The sequence below is a fragment of the Corvus kubaryi genome, unplaced genomic scaffold (assembly GCF_017639235.1).
Source record: "Corvus kubaryi isolate FWS band 111438036 unplaced genomic scaffold, C.kubaryi_AGA036_p1.0 37397, whole genome shotgun sequence".
NCBI lineage: Eukaryota > Metazoa > Chordata > Aves > Passeriformes > Corvidae > Corvus > Corvus kubaryi.
In genome coordinates this window covers 15,257,869-15,274,131 of record NW_024581136.1, presented here as the reverse complement: position 1 = coordinate 15,274,131, position 16,263 = coordinate 15,257,869, and the positions used below count along the sequence as shown (strand labels likewise).

General features: G+C 39.3%; 1 protein-coding gene across 4 annotated transcripts in view; it reads right to left on the bottom strand.

The window, feature by feature from the left end:
• The window catches only part of TBL1XR1 (TBL1X receptor 1), a 109,730-nt gene that overhangs the window by 59,103 nt on the left and 34,364 nt on the right, over positions 1 to 16,263 (bottom strand). For all 4 annotated transcript variants that reach the window (XM_042041811.1, XM_042041814.1, XM_042041812.1 and 1 more), the window contains exon 2: positions 3,059 to 3,123. The gene's annotated coding sequence lies outside the window, so the exon portion shown is untranslated. The remainder of the gene's footprint in view (positions 1 to 3,058; positions 3,124 to 16,263) is intronic.

The window sequence follows — 16,263 nt, the reverse complement described above, 5'->3', positions numbered from 1 at the left end:
AACCTGGACACAGTGCTTTCCAGGATGCCTCTAAGAAGGCCACCACATTGCCCTGCTAGTTTGAGTCCTTCACAGCCCTTTCTGGTTACTGCTGTAAAATTAAAACCATCCCAGCAAGCTGTCATAGCAGAGTCACAAACTGGTAGCTCCCACCTTTCTGTAAGTTCCTGGGTTTTGCACAGTCCATACCATACTTCTAAATTCACCTATATGTGTGTATAAATACACGCACAGATAAGCACACACCTATATTCCCACATGTTTTTATGTGTACACACACAAACCTGCTTCAATGACTTGCAGAAGACAGAAAGGCAAACTGGTCTGCTTCCAAAACTCACAAAAAACCCCTTGCAAGGTATGATGGAAAAATCTCTCTTGGGTAAGCTACCTGTTCCATCATATAACAAGAAAATTTATCTCCTAAAGCCCTTGTTGAAATCCTGATGTCATCTTTTGCTTAGAGCAAAGATCCAAGACTTTAAATTTTTATTTACGACACATTCATTAATTCTTGTGACCACAAATTAAGTACCCAGTTATCAGCCTCTAAAGGAACCTTCAAAATACGAGAACAAGTAGCATTATACACTTACTCTCCTGCACTTAACATGCCTTTTTCATTAAGCCTTTGTATCTTTCCTTTGACATTGTGAGGAACATTAAATTTGGCTGGAAGAATGGGAAGGAGACTATACATCCACTGATAACAGCCATGCTATATCACAATATAAGTATTTTCAAAAAAATTGCCAACAACTGCAATATTTTTTAAGGAGTAAATGGTATTTACCCAATTTGGTTTATCAGTTAACATACACATAACATATGTATGCATATCATAACATAATATGATGCAAAAAATAAGCTTCTTTTAATTACCTTGAAAATTGAAAATCTAAGAAAACAACAGAAGAGGATGTGTAATTTGTTTTTGTTTTTTTTTTTTTTACTACTAAGAAATGGAACTGGCAATCAAGATTAAAAAATTATCAAAAATGCTACAACCATTTCTCAAGGGAATCAGAAAATTTCTTATTCAAATATATGTGTTGAACATGGGCAACCATGGTTAAAGCAAGTCCTGTTTGGGAGATGTACACAACCTGCTTTTTTTCAGCAACCTCTGCCCCACACTTTGTTTACACACATCCAAGGGAAAAACATAATAAAAACCTATGAAAGCCTTTTTTACTGTACAGGTTTAAGTTACGATTACTTTGGGGATGATGAAAAATGTGTCTGCTTGTCTCTTAAATCTACATTCAAACTATTTCAAAGTTAATTAGAGGTGAGTAATGGTTTAGAAATCTCTTGAATAATAAAATATAACAACTTATAGCACAAAAACAGTCCTCAAAGAAAAGAGTGGGGAGTCCTTCACTTCACTGCAAGTAACAGTTGAGTATGTTTTATGATCACTGTAACAACTACCATGCCCTTGAGACTGTGCAATTCTGAATTTCTAATATAATTTGTAGGGGGAAAATTAGGACAAAGTGCAGTAACATTTCAAGTACAGTCTCTCAGTATTTTAAAATTTTATGAAGTATATGGACTAGGTTAATACGAAATGAGTCATGTTTTTAAGAGAAGCAGTAATACAGATCGGTATCTTAAATCATAACTAAAATAACACTCAAGCACTACAAAATAAAAAGAAAACAGAGTAGCTTTTTGCTGGAAAAAGGTCAACAACAACAATGAAGATTTAGCAATACTAGAAAAGGCTGAGAGCACTGCTCCTTTCGGGACTGAGAAGTTAAAACACCAGTCTGAGTGGCCAGGTAAACACGATGCTTTCTCACTCAACAAATCTGTTCCCACCAGCTGAAATTCATCCCAAATCAATTTAAACTCTACACATATCAACTCTGAGCCTAAAAACCAGGCTATTAAACAACATACACACTTGGTGCAGATCTTCTGATTTCAGAGGTATATTTGCTTTACTTTTTGACAAATATATTACATTTCACTCCATTACGTCTTTCGGAGTGAACAGAATTGCTTACTACCTCAAAGTAAAGAAGTTACATCTGAGCAAACTCTCTTGGAGCATCATTTTCCTCACAGGGCAAAGGCAGTGGAGTTGCAAAGGTATAAGTAAAGCTGTAATTGATTTATATATTCTTTAGATCCATGTCCACATGCAAAGCAAAGGAAACCAGCACATCTCTCAGATCCAAAACTGAGTTTTCAAAGCAAGCTGATCAAAATATTATCCCTTTAACTTCTGTACTGTGCACAGTGATCTAGAGATCCTTCAAACACAGAACTCACACTGGCACTTTATGCATTTATTGCTTAAGGCTAACGCTGAAGGTACCACTCCTGTACACCTCAGCTGTGACAACATAAGATACCAAAACTGCTAAAGAGAGGTTATTTGTTCAAAGCTGAAGCAGTAAGTTCCAGTCCTTCCCTTCAGGCCTCAGCTCTGCTTTCCATCTGCACAACTATCAGAAAGCACCAGCAAACCCTAAGGACAGCCTGAAAATGTGAATTTGTAAGAGTCTGTAACACCAAGTAACATTCCAGAGATGGAATAAGAAGATTGCCCTTTCCTGCAGAAGCTAAGATTTTAACTTCACTAGTCTTACACTGACAAATGGGCTGAAGCAAAATATACCTGACGATGCAGAGTTGGTTTTGGTTTTTTTCTGGGAAAAGCTGCTAAAATTGAAACAAACTGCAGAGAGCATCCAAGTGGGGGCAACAGAACACTCGGCTTGGCTACAGCTCACCCCAAACAGGCTCTTGGCCAAGAAGAGGAAGCAACACCAGTTACCAACAGGATAAGCTATGTTACTGTCAAGTTACACTTCTCACTTCAAAATTAACATGCTGCCCTACTTTCCACAGGATAAAACCAGGTGCAATTGTAATATTTTTGTCAAACAGCATAATGGTCTAGACGTTGCTTAAAAAATGAAAATAATCCACTTGAATACTAAAAAGTAGTTATTTTAAAAATACTATTTGCAGTGTAAGCCTGCTAATGGTATGTGTGCAGAGAGGAACCACACCACCTTTAGTCAGTTAAAAAGGTACTTACCATTGGCAGTGCATTGATATGCAGAAGTTTTCCTTTCGGGTGCGTCTTGCCACAGAAGGGTGATGCTGACAGGGAAATAAGGAGACAAAATAGGAAACGTTCATATTTATTATTTTGAAAACAGTGCTGTTAACATGCAGCAAAACGTTACCAACTTGGGGCCCTCCTGGCTCTCCCAGCCTGCTCAGTTCCCAGAGCTGAGCGTTCCCACTGCAAGGGCTCAGAGCCCGGAGCAGAGCTCGGGCACAGCACACAGAGCTGGAGTTTTGCACATATCCTGTCCTCCCAACATCACAGAGCCGGCTCCTGCAGGGAGCCTGGCACACAGGCCTTTGAACAAACATGCCTGCTGAATGAACACTTGCACCATCTAGACGGTCGCACCCATTCAGCGGGAGCACACACACGCAGAGCAACGTGGGTAGAACAACCCTGATGCCTGCATTTTGCCTCAGTTCTCTGCAGAAAGCTTCAGGAAGGCAACTAGGCAACTTACAGTATCATCTGTCCATGCCAAATTTCTTCTGGAAATAAACCACAGCTACTGACATCTAAACACCCTGAAAAGCCCCAAACAAAAATCGGCATTCCAGTGGTATGACTTCCAAAATGGTTACATCCACTGTGAAGCAGTGGAAGAAAAATAAATCTGTTTTCCTAACCCATCTCACACTAAATAACTCAATTTATATACACAGGTGTGCCCATGAGCCTAAAGAGTTTCCAACTCCAGCAGTGACCTCAGTAATTAAAAAAAACCCATCAGCTCATACTAATTGCTAGCAACACTTGACAACATGTACATAACAGAAATCTTCCTAGTGCAAAATCCAAGAGAAATCTTGTCCACCATTAAAACCCAAACAAAAACATAGTCCAAACAAATCCACACTCTTCTACATTTTTGTAATTTCCTTTACATGTCAATAATAATTTTATGCACCCAACAATAAAATAACTAAGTATAAGCACACAGCTTTTGATGTCCAGATATGTGGTAACTCCATCCACTGCAACATCCATTTTTATTCAGCAGTGACGAACAATTTTTATTCACACTAATATTCCTGAGCGGTTGCCCTCTATACAAATACTTGCCAGATGACTTTTCTTTAGGACATAATCTAATCCCCCACTCAAAGAGCAGGAAGGGTGACAGATGGACATGGGTGACTAATAAAGCATTACCAGACTATTTTTAGATTAAATTCTTTACCAAGCATCTGCAACCTGTGTTCAGAAAACTTTTACTATGAGTAAAGAATAACTATCGTTTGTGGGACTCATGATCAACACAAGGTTCTCACGTGCAATTTTCAGGCTCAACCAGCAGGAAATCATTTATTAGAGCCATTTTTGGACCCAGACAAAAAAAACCCCAAACAAACAAAAAAACTAACCAAACAAACAAACAAGAAGCAGAAAAGCTGCAGCATTGGGGCTTATTTTATTCTTAGAAGATCCTACAAAGCAGGCAGAAACATCACCTTCACAGTGCAAGCAAGAGGCACTGCAGAGGATGCTGAGGAATGCAGGGAATTGAAAGAATTTGCAAACATGCTCTTATTTCCTTGCTTAGTTGTACTAGTGCTGCAGAAATTATGTAAATAGGCTGAGTGAAACTCCACTCCTCAAGTGGTACAGTATCCTATGCAAGGCTACTCAGAAAGCTTTTTTTCCACAGCCTGAGCTGCAGACCTGCAAAGAAGAGAAAGCATTAACACCCGCTCTGCAGACCCCATGTATTTGCTTATAACAAGAGTTTTCCTTAAAAAGAGAGCAAAATAGCAACCAACCAATACTCTTTTGAGAACAGTCTAAATCATGATAAAAGCTGTGTGCAGAGAAAGGCAGAGGAAGGCCCTGCTACCCTGTTGGTAGGGGTTATTTCATTTGGGAAGGAACATGGCAAACATAAATAAAAGGATGATTGCACAAACATAAACCATTTTCTTCAATGAAAAAAGGCTTTCTTCAGTACACACTGCCCAGACTGTCTCCTTCCAACACCTCTTTGCCCTTGTGCAATCTTGAGTGCAGTACTTATCATCAAAGCCAGAGAGGGAAACCTTTCCGCCTGATCCGTGGAAGAGGCTTCTTGTCCTTTGCTTTACATCTAAACAGGGCAGTGACACGGAAAAAGCTGGAAGCAAAGACTCAAGAGAGCAGAGAATGAGAAAAGAAAGGGTTCACTGACTTCGCTTCATTCCTCACTCAATGTTAATTGGTTGTAGGCTCCAGTTTTAAATAAGGGTGCTTGAAACGAGGTGTAAACATTTAGAAAACTCTGCAATGTCCTTCTTCAGAATCAATTGCTGAGTACAAATGTCTCATCAGCAGCTTTTTTTCTTTCCAAATTTATCCTATTGGATTTTGGCATGTACCTTGAAACAATGCAAGTGACAGTTATAATTTATTGATTTTAGACTATCTCTCACCTTTATATTCTGACACATTACGGTGATTTAAACAGGTGCCCAGATGTAGTAACAGCTACACTATGTGACGCTTAAAAATAATCCACCAGATGCCCTTGAAGTTGATAAGGCACACCTGGGGAACGCACAGTAGGTTGTGAGTTGGGATCCTTCATATTGGAGGGGCTGGGAACACCTCACCACTGCCTGATGACTAATGTGCTCAACATCAATTGAACACTGCTTCCCTCAACTTGAAAAGAAAGATTTTGCCATGTGTGCACTGACATGTGCTCATAGCCAGTGCTCACCAGCCTTGCCCACACCAGTTTTTTCTGCACAGAATGACACACCTGATGCCCGTGTCCCTCTGAGATTCTGGGCCAAACACTCAGTACAACACCCAACATCCTCTCCCATGAAGAGCATCCTGCTGCGGTGCACACAGACCACCCACGTCCCAGGCCTTAAACAGGCAAGTTCCCACCTGCAGGGCCAAAACTAACACACCAAACCACCTTCACCAAAGCAGCAAATACCCATCCATGCTGCTTGCACAGATTGGGCTGCTGCTATCAACCAAGTAATAATTGTGTGGTACAAAGGAAACCACAGATAAAAACAACCCTGGCACCAACACAGTGACAAATCTGGTTATAAACACACAGACCAGCTGTACACTGATGTTAGTTCTTATCTGTTTCCAAACATAATCAGTTCAAAGCAAGGATTTCTCTAAAAGCTACTTGCAGAAATGTTTAACCATTTCCTTCCAGAAATGCTGCTATTGGTGCTATTTTTCTCCTTCCCAGACATTACACTGGGTTCGTGCTACAGCTAAACCAGTGGTTTTTGTGTGAGCTTTGAATTGCTCCTGTTCCCCATGTGAACTTGTGCACTTGTGTTTTTTTCCTAATCCTCTTAGGATCACACTGTTTATACTACTTTCTGAGATTTTGGTGCTATTTGAGCTCTAACAACAAATTTAGTCATTAGATGTTGCATGTTCCAAATTACAAAAGCCTTCTAAGGACACAGTATCTTTTCTTCTACATTATTCTTCAGTATCCTGCTTTTATCTAGATTCAGTATCTGGAAAAAGTGTCCCAATCAAAATAGAATTAAAAATAACTAAATCCTGGATATGCCCCTCAGTAACTAGGCTGCAAAAAGCATGAGACAATAATTTTAAAAGCCTAAATTGAAAACTAATCACTCCATTGAATCCTTCCTTTCATTTGGTTAATAGGCACACACAAAGCTAATGGTGATTCTACCACTGCTGCGCTTGGAACATAAACAGAGAAAACCAAAGTTATTCCTTTTAATCACAGTTCCACAGTGATGTATGGCAATTTTTTTAAAGCAATTCAGCACATCTACAACAACATCTGCTTTTCAGATCTGACGGAGAGGCTAAACTGAGACAAATACCAACTCAGAAATTTCAGGAGAAACAAATACGCACGAGTGTGTGGGGGGGTAAATCAGCACCACACACAAGACGTTGTTAAAAACTGTCATTACTTGAAACTGGTAGGTAGCAATAGGGTTCCTAGTGACAAAATAACATGCACAGACTGCTCCAGTACTTCACTCTGGGAACACGGCGTGGGCGAAGATGTTTTACAAGAAGCCTCATCAGGAAGCACTGAAAGTATCTAAGACCTGCCCAGAGACATTTCCACACAAATTGCTAAACTCTATCTGAAACAGCTCTTCTCTGTCAATTGAGAGATTTTTATTTCCTGATCTTTGTTCTTTTACCTTTCTTCCATCAGAAAAATAGAAAAACCTGATGTAAGTTGACTTTCCAGATGTTTCAAAGAAGAAACGCTTAACTTGTACATTCGTATCACATTACATCCGTACAACTTTCAACACTTCAGGAATACTCTTACATAGAACAAGCACCTGTATGTCTATGAACATATGTGAACCAACTGCCAAAACAAAGGGTTTCTGAGGGGATAAAGAATAAGAACTGGGCAACCAGACAGCACTATTCTGGAGAAAAGATCATCCGGATACAGAAACCACTCACTGTAAGCCCACAGAAACAGGATCCACTGTGCAATGACAAACACAGGACAAGTCAAACCGGAGCAAAAGAATGCTGCAGGAGTTTAAACACCAATTTCTGTAACAGTCAAAAACTGAGACAATCACAGAAAATAGCTCCTAGCACACTGAAAGGGAAGGAAGCTGAATTGCTGGAGAGGAAACCAACTTAGCCAGCTCCATTAAAAACCCATAAAGCACCCCAGTAAATCTTGTCAATACCAATCAGCCAGTACCCACAGAAGGAGGGTGAGCAGTGCTGCAGCACCATTTCACTTGCAAGGCATTTAAATAAAATTCATTAGCAAGTAATCCAATTCATGTAAACTGGAAGTTAGAAGGTCCTAGAGAATGAAGTTAAACCCAGTCTAGACTGGGAAAGACTATAAACAGTTATTACTCAAAGCACTCTGCCAAAGGACCTAAAGCACTCACAAAAACCCCACCTTCACAGACTGCTACCTCCAGGATGGGGGCCCACCTGTGAAAATTCAAGGTAGTTTCCAATTTGTGGGGGTTTTCTTCTGAAAATAGTGGACCTGATGACTAGTGTCATATTGATCGTAACAGTAGCATACTGACAAATATTTTTTCTGTGGTTTTGGACTAGAACTAAGTTTTAAATTTAAATTCATCACTGGCGTAATAATCAGCAAAAACAGCCTGTCAAACTGGATACTGTCAGCAGACTCACTTCAAATGGGAAAAAGAAAAACATTTTTCCTTCTCTAAAAAAAAAAAATAATAATCTGATGTGTAACTTTTAGCCACTCTATTATTCTCAGTATGTTTAATACAGATTTCAAATACATACCTAAAAAACTGAACCAAGAGACAAAAAAAAGTTCAGAATATTTAAAAAAAAAAATCAGAATATTTTTTCCCATTCCCTTTCCTCAAAGAACAGACATATTTCCCATGATACTAATTCAACCTTCTCCAGCTCGCTAAATCAACTCAGCTGCACTGGTGGGTGAGAACCCTTCCCTTCCCTACTCAGAGCCAGTTAACTGAGATGAGCCTTCACAGCTGAAGGAAGGCAGCAGCTGCTTTTGTCAACATGGAAATGTGTTTGTAGGGAACTGATAGCTGCAAGGTTAGAAGGACTTTTAAATTGGTCTCCAATGGGGCGATATGGAACAAAGCTCAAACCACTTTCCTGGAAAATCACCTTCTTCTGCTCACAGTGCCTGCCTCAACTGTGTTTTTAGACAGATGCTGTGTTTTCAGAACAATATATTCCTCTGCTTTGGGATTCATGGTGGCCTTGCAGAAGAACTTATCTAGATAATGGCAAGCTTAATTTATTGATTTCATTAAAATTCTATCTCCAATATGCCATGATTTGGGGAGAGGGGACACATGTTTTATGCAGACATCACATTTGGAATTAGGCTCAAAATGTTTAAATAAGGAAATCTCCCCAAAATAACAAAAGGATGTGACAATATTGTGTTACTTTCAACCTCAATGAGTGTAACCACCATGGGAGCCCTGGCTGGTTTTCCCTCAGTGTTGCTGCCACTACCACCTTTAGTTCTTTGGGCACCCAGAAGTCAAACAGGGCATCCTTTCAGAGTAGCAGCTCAGATCTACATTTTTGCCAAGCCAAGCTAAGGAGCTGCTGAGGACATTCAGACAATGCAGTGGGGCTCGGGCTCTGCTGCAAGAGGTGTTTGCAGACAGCTTGACGTCAACAGGCTCAAGTTGTCCCACTGTGGCCACTGACCCTGAGTGCTGTGTACACCCAGTGGTGCTGAAGTGACTCTCCCTGTCTGAGGACACAGTAGGAAGGCTGGTTGCCTTCTGTCTGCCCACTGCAGGAGTACTTCCCAGGATACTTGCCCTTGCAGCAAATGTCAGGTTTAAAAACAAAGGTATTCGAAAACGTTCTTACAAATCCATCTTACTTGTGATATTGGGTATGTGGTAGTAATAGCACAGGCTGAAGAGTTAGGATCCAAGAATTCCTTTAAAATAGCCCTCAAAATTATGAGTTACTTTTAAAACTCAAAAGCACTTACAAATCCACAGGTATGAAAATATTTTTCTGAAAACTTTAAGTCATACCAGAGGCCAAAAGAAAGTTTGTGGTGGAGCTTGGGCTCATACACTCCAGATGTTCCTGGGATACAGCTCCACTAAAACACCTTAGTGTTTATAATGTATTCCAGATTCTTCCTAAAATTATCATTACTATAATTACTTTGTGCAAAGCCAGAGAAAAACATAAGCCTCTCACACTGCCAAAAAAGGTTAACACTGAATGCCCTGAGATCATCAATTAAATGCATCAAGGAATAATTTCTTTTTTGTTTTCAAAAATACTGGTCAACAAAAGCTGCTGCACTTCTGCTTGCAGCCCCCTCTCCTTTCCCCTGGAATTTTTCAAAACTGAGTGATACCTGAGGCACAATGCACTCAGGCAGCAGCATCACCTTTCCACACAACTACTGTGTCTTGGTCATATTTTCACACAAATAACCTACAGATTAAGTTCCTCCTGTACAGGTAAACCCTGTGACTAAGCAGCAGACAAGTTGCCTAAGACCAAGAAACACAAGGATGTTTTTTCCTTTTTCCAGCTCTTCACACCGTGCCACCAGTAGACAATACCATCTTCCCTACAAACCTGTGGCCCCTGTTATTTCCATGCCTCCACCACTTCTCTAACAGAGCAATTTTGCAACCTCATGTGAGGGCTCTGATTCATAAAGAGTTAAAACCTACCTGGAGAGGGCTGCCCTTGTTCATGCACTGGTTATCCAGCCATCCCTGCTAAAAGGACAACTTATTCTTACACAGCAACTACTGAGCTGTGACAAATTGCAGTGCAGGGTATAGCAAAAAAGCCTGTGCCTCTCATTACCGTGGAAAGCTTTCCTGCCTCCTGAGAAGGGAAGCCTTCCCTGCAGCAAGGGCTAAAAATCACAGAAGACAGAGGGACACTTGTTCCCAAATGAGCTGTCTCTTGTCCCTAAGAGATCAGAGATGTGGCTCACCTGAAGGCTTTGGTTTAATTTTATGCTCAAGTCACATCCAAGCCAAGATCTAACTGCTACTGCGTGGGGAGACCTCAGTCTACCCTCATCAACCCTCTCCCAGCTGGGTGTTCTCAACACTTCCTTTCCTCTAAAAAAAATTAACAGTTTTCTACCACTCAGCTCTTGAAGCATCCCACTGCAGGGTCAAAGGAGGATAGAACTGGCTCAAGAAAGGAAGAGGGAAGACAGCCCTGAAAGGGAAGAAATGCAGGAGCAGCCCTATAGCTCCATATCAAAATACATGTTTCCAAGGGATGCCTGGTGCTTTGGACTGCAAAAGGGAGCCCAGAACAAAAAGCTCTCAGCAAACATGGAATGATGTACTAGGTATGAGTTGTACCAGCAACAGCACAACAACTAACTGTATAAAACATGTATCTGTTATTCTGTTGTCTTTTCAAACCATTTAGATACCAGAGCTGTTTGCCTGTCACACTGACTGAATAGCAAAATAGTTGCATCAATATCAGACTTGTACAGGGAGTAAGAGACACCAAAACATGTTCCAATAAATAAGGAGCTTACAGGACACAGAAACATAGCAAAATATTTACTTTAGCACTATGGTCAAGGAGAACAGCATTTAATAAATAAATGGACTAAAGTCATTAATCAACAGCAGCATATTAAACTAATATAATCGTGCCACTTGTTCTTTTTTTTAACAACAGGACTCCAGCATGACCAAGGAAAACATGTATTTGATTCATCACAGACAACACATTGAAAAGAACTGATGAGCATCAGGAAATGAAACCACAGCAGAGAGGTCTTACAAAGATCATCAACTAGGCTATGATTAATTGGTAACAAACTAACAATGTCCTTATTCAAGCCTGTTCCAAGCAGTAAAGAGGGTTTACCTATATGTGTACAATGGAACTATTAAACTACGTATCTCCAGGATATACCTAGGTGATCTATCCTGAAATTAAAAAAAAAAAAACCTTCTAAAAATACTGTTTGATATGTTAATTAACATTTCAATTACGTTGGATTTTCTTACGTGTAGGAAAAGGTTCGTCCCTATTGAAAATGAGTGCAAAAAAACCCTAAGCAAACTTAATTTGCTGCCAAAATGAGTGAAGTCAGTAGTTTTGTTTCACTGGAAATATTTTCTGCTGAATTTCCTATGGTCACTGCAGCTGTACAGCTCAATTTATATCCCTTTGAACGTATGTGTTACACACACAGAGCAACACACAGCAGGTGTTTATAGTAGAAGTGTGATTAGATAACCTATTACACCAGTTTACAAACATTAAAAAAGTTGAAAAAAGAATGCTGATGTTAGTTAAGGTATCAGTCTCAAGTACAGCTACGTAACATCCCTGACAGGAGAAGAAACAGCAATTTCACAGGAGCAAATGTCAAGGGTAATGAGAAGAATTAGATTTGTCTAGTGAAGATTGGGTAGCTGCAAATACATTTTAAATAACCAAGGAAAAAAAATTCCCCATAACAAAATCATGCAGCTGAAGACAAGTTAAGAGAAACTCTGTGCCATGGGGCTTCTGTTATTTTAAACAAGAGTAGTAAGGACTCTGGAAGGAGTAATTCTGCCTAAGGAGAAAGATTAGTGCATAGTGTTCAATCTAACAGGGCTTTTCCCTTTCTTTACTTTTTGATTCTTATCTTGATTGTTTCACACCAGGAATCTGAAACTGGCTGAGCTGTGCATCCTGCAAATCTCGTTCAAACTGGAATAGGCTGGGGATAGGATTTCACCGTTTGGGAATTTCATTTACAGAATTCTGCCTCTGCAGTCGCCTACAGAATTCTCATTCTCTGTAACTGCTGTCAAGGCTTCATGAAACTGGTGGGTTTGGGGCTTTTCTTCTTTAAGTCAACTCACATTTATCAATGTGATCTACTAGACTGGTCAGAAAAAGTAACAAACTCAAGACCTCTGTTCCTGGTATTTGGGAAATAAAACTTCCTTAATCTTTCAACTTGTTAAAGATAGAAAATTTACCCACACCTTAATATTAAAATATGCCAGATGGGTGCCATCACTGAAGTGACTTGCTCCTGATGTAGTTTTTGCTGCTCTGATACAGATTCACTAAAGCATCCACAGACCAGCCCAGTTTTCATTTTTAAAAGGAAAAAATGATGAATGCTTATGAACTTAAAAAAAAAAAAAAAAAAACCAACAAAAAAAACCCCAAAAAAACTATGCTTCTATTTTCCATTTGAATCCACAGATATTTCGTTCTTTTTATTGATAAAGAACAAACAGAAGGCCTATAAATTTTGCTGCTTTCTTTTGTGATCATGCTAACACACATTGGTTAACCAATGAAACAAGTGACAAATGCTTGGGGGAGGAGTATCAAACAAACACACTTGTCAAAAATGCTCCACCTAGCAAAAGTATTTCCCCTCAGTGTCAAATGTCAAATATTGGGGTCTGGTTCATCTCCAAACAGAACATGGTAGATATTATTTTAGTCACACCTAGTCAAGGGCTTTTCTTCCCTGTTTTTTTGAGGATGCTTTTATGCCATGCTTTCCACATCAGTGGCAGAATGTTGAAATGGAACAATATGAGGTATTTAGCACTAACAGATACACAGACCCTATAGAGCACAGAGTAATAAACACACACTACTTGGCAGCCCAATAATGACGCATCTTCCATCACCAACAAGTAATAAAAACACAGGTTTACAAGCTGCTGCACTTCAGAAGAGACAGTTTACCAGATCAGATAAAAACAAGATTCAAGATATGTATTTTTTGTTGTATGACACTGTACAGCTGCAATTGTTTATCAGACTTCTTCTTGTGTCTTATCTTTCTTATCGCTACCTAAGGAACAAACAAAATTTTGGAATTATAAAATGTCTCAAACACTAGCACTTCTGACCCATTTAACACATTGCCCTTCTTTTTTATACCAACTTTACCCAGAAATAAATCCACTTGCCATATTCTCCCAGGAATACTACTACTGGACTGGTTTTGACACTTTTTCAGAGAAGTCTCCTTGACCCTCCTGGACTTGTAGCAGGCTGTGTGTGCGCGCCACCTACACACTGACGCTCCCTCTCTCACAAAAACAAGAAGGATGCAGTTTTGCCAGCAACATTTGCAGACTAAACAAGCTCAGTTTAAGAGCAATTAGCACTATTTGTTCTTTTGTCAAGTTAAGATAATTTCCTTGGGGCATTTTTACCTGACCTGTTAATGCGGTGATTCAGAAAACTTTACTAGTTTTATGTTTTTGTTCCTAATATCTTCCCGTAAAGCAGTAAAAATGAAATGACACTCATTTATTTTAGCCTGCATATGAAGAGTTAATTGTTATAACTTCATTGTGTAACGACTTTACTACAAAATTCTTAACTGACTTGAACAATTGCCAGTCCTCAAAATGGCACTTGCCAAACATTCTTACCAAATTTTGAAGATAGTGGCTCCATGGACCAGCCAGAACCAACCACAGGCTCACAGGGCAAAGATGAGTGTGGATGAAGGGGGGCAGCCACAGCGAAGTGCAAATAATTCATGCCAGAGAAGCAACAACAGTGTAAAGTGTTAGTAACACACGTATGGAAGAGATCTACGAAGCCTCCCGTCACTGCATGAAATTCCTCTGTCCCAGCACAAGCTGTAGAGCCATAAAGGGCAAGATAAGGAAATAACCCTGGATTAAAGCAACGTGGTGCAATGGAACACTGCAGCAGCTCCTCGTTTTTGGTAGTACTTAAAATTGCCAAGGGGGCAATCTGATTTCACATGTAACTCTCTATGTCCAAACACACCTCACGTCTCTCATGTGACACATTTTAGGAAGAGAGGTGTACTTGCAAAAACATTAAAGCCAACATTTTCGTTCCTTTTGATTAACAAACCAGAAAGATACTCCTGCTCATCCTCAGTCACCAGTAGACTTGACCTGGTGAGGTCATTTCAGCAGTCCTATCTCAGGCACTCCACCCAAACCCTCCTGAGGCTTTTATTTTTCTCTTTTAAATTAACCAAATCTCTTGCAAAGAAAAACTGTGGGCACTGCCCAAGATGAGTAGCTGAGTTACTCCTGGCCAGAGAGACCCAAAAAGCCAGGACTGAGTCAGGGTGAACTTAAAAATTCTAGTAAAGAACATAGATGCTTCCATGATATCAACATTAAATATGTTTAGAATTAAGAAAGATTAAAATACAAATCCCTACAGATACCATACAGTAAATTTTAAACCCTGCTGCTTATTATTTTAACCAACTAGAACAAAACACAACTAAATGATGGTGCCTAAAGAGAATTGGGGGGCAGTGTCTCCACTGGCTCCCTACAGCAGGGCTGTGTCTCCTGCCCAGTGCCGCTGCCTCACAGCATGAGGGGAGCAGAAGAGAGAATTCTGCAGAAGCATTTCTGTTTATTTCTTTCAAAAAGAGGGAGGTTTTTCATATTTGCGAAGAATTTCTATTTAAAAAAAAAAGCCAATAAAAAAATCCTTTTGTAATTCTTTAACTGAAATTCTTCCGTGTTTTGACAACAGAACCCACTGCAGATATAGAAACTATAGAAATATCATGTCAAAATTAAGTTCAGTTTTTAATTTCAAATTCAACTTAAACTTTTGGCTACCTGTACCAAAATCTGCTTTAATCCACTAGGAAAAAAATCAAATAAATGAAATAATCAAGCGATATATTAAATTTTGAAAAAAACTAAGCAATCAATGGAACTGCTGGAAATCATGGGCAGAGCGTTCATGAACTAAAAGTGTTAAGTGATCAGCTTTTACAGTGGCATAGAAATTATTTTTAATACCACAACTGTTTTGCATTCAAGTGGCTTCAGTGCCTTGTATGTACTCTGGATACTCAAGGATGAGAAATTAATCTGCCAGTAATGAGATGACAAACCTCCACTTATTCCAAAATACTGAACATGAAAATCAGTCCATTTCATTACTGTCAAAAGAGTACTTTTTCCTAGTTTGAAATGTAGAAGTTTCCCTCTTTATCCAGTTTTCCCTCTTTATCCACTGCAACAGTAAACCAAGTGAAGATTTTGTGCATTAGATACACGCCTTCCTCTAAATGTGCTTTGACACAATAAATTAGAAACACAGTATTCATCAACTTGCAACTTCATAAAAAGTCATAAAAACTTAAATAATTTGTATAAATAAAGGTTATGTGCTTTAACAAAAGCAGAGCAAAGCAGTAAATCAGTCTGATTAGCAAAATAAATACCACTTCTACTACAACAATTCAATCTTAGTAGCAAATCAAACATTTTAATAGATGGCAGCGCAGTTGTTTTCTCCACAAAGTTTGATTTCTCTAAATCCAAAGCAAAATTACAATCAATTACTTCAAACAAGGGCTTCTGCCTGTTGATTAAGTTGTTTTCCCTTTAATCCACCTGGGGCCTGGCAGACATTTCTTCTGGTACTAAGTAGTCAAAGGTGTAAATTAAAGCCTAAAAGACCTCCTTAAAACAACATCTATAATCAGCCTTGATATTCAAAGAGTCGTTCACTACTTTCAAAAGAAAAAGATTTTGAATAGGGCAGCAAAGGCACACAGCACCAGGCAGTCTCTCTGTCTCTGGATGCAAGTCATTGAAAACAGATCCAAGGAAAACCCTAGCAGGACATTCCCACATCCTGAGGTGCTTGGTGCTCCTCCAGAGGTAGAACAGTGAGCAGCAAACAAACAAATAAAG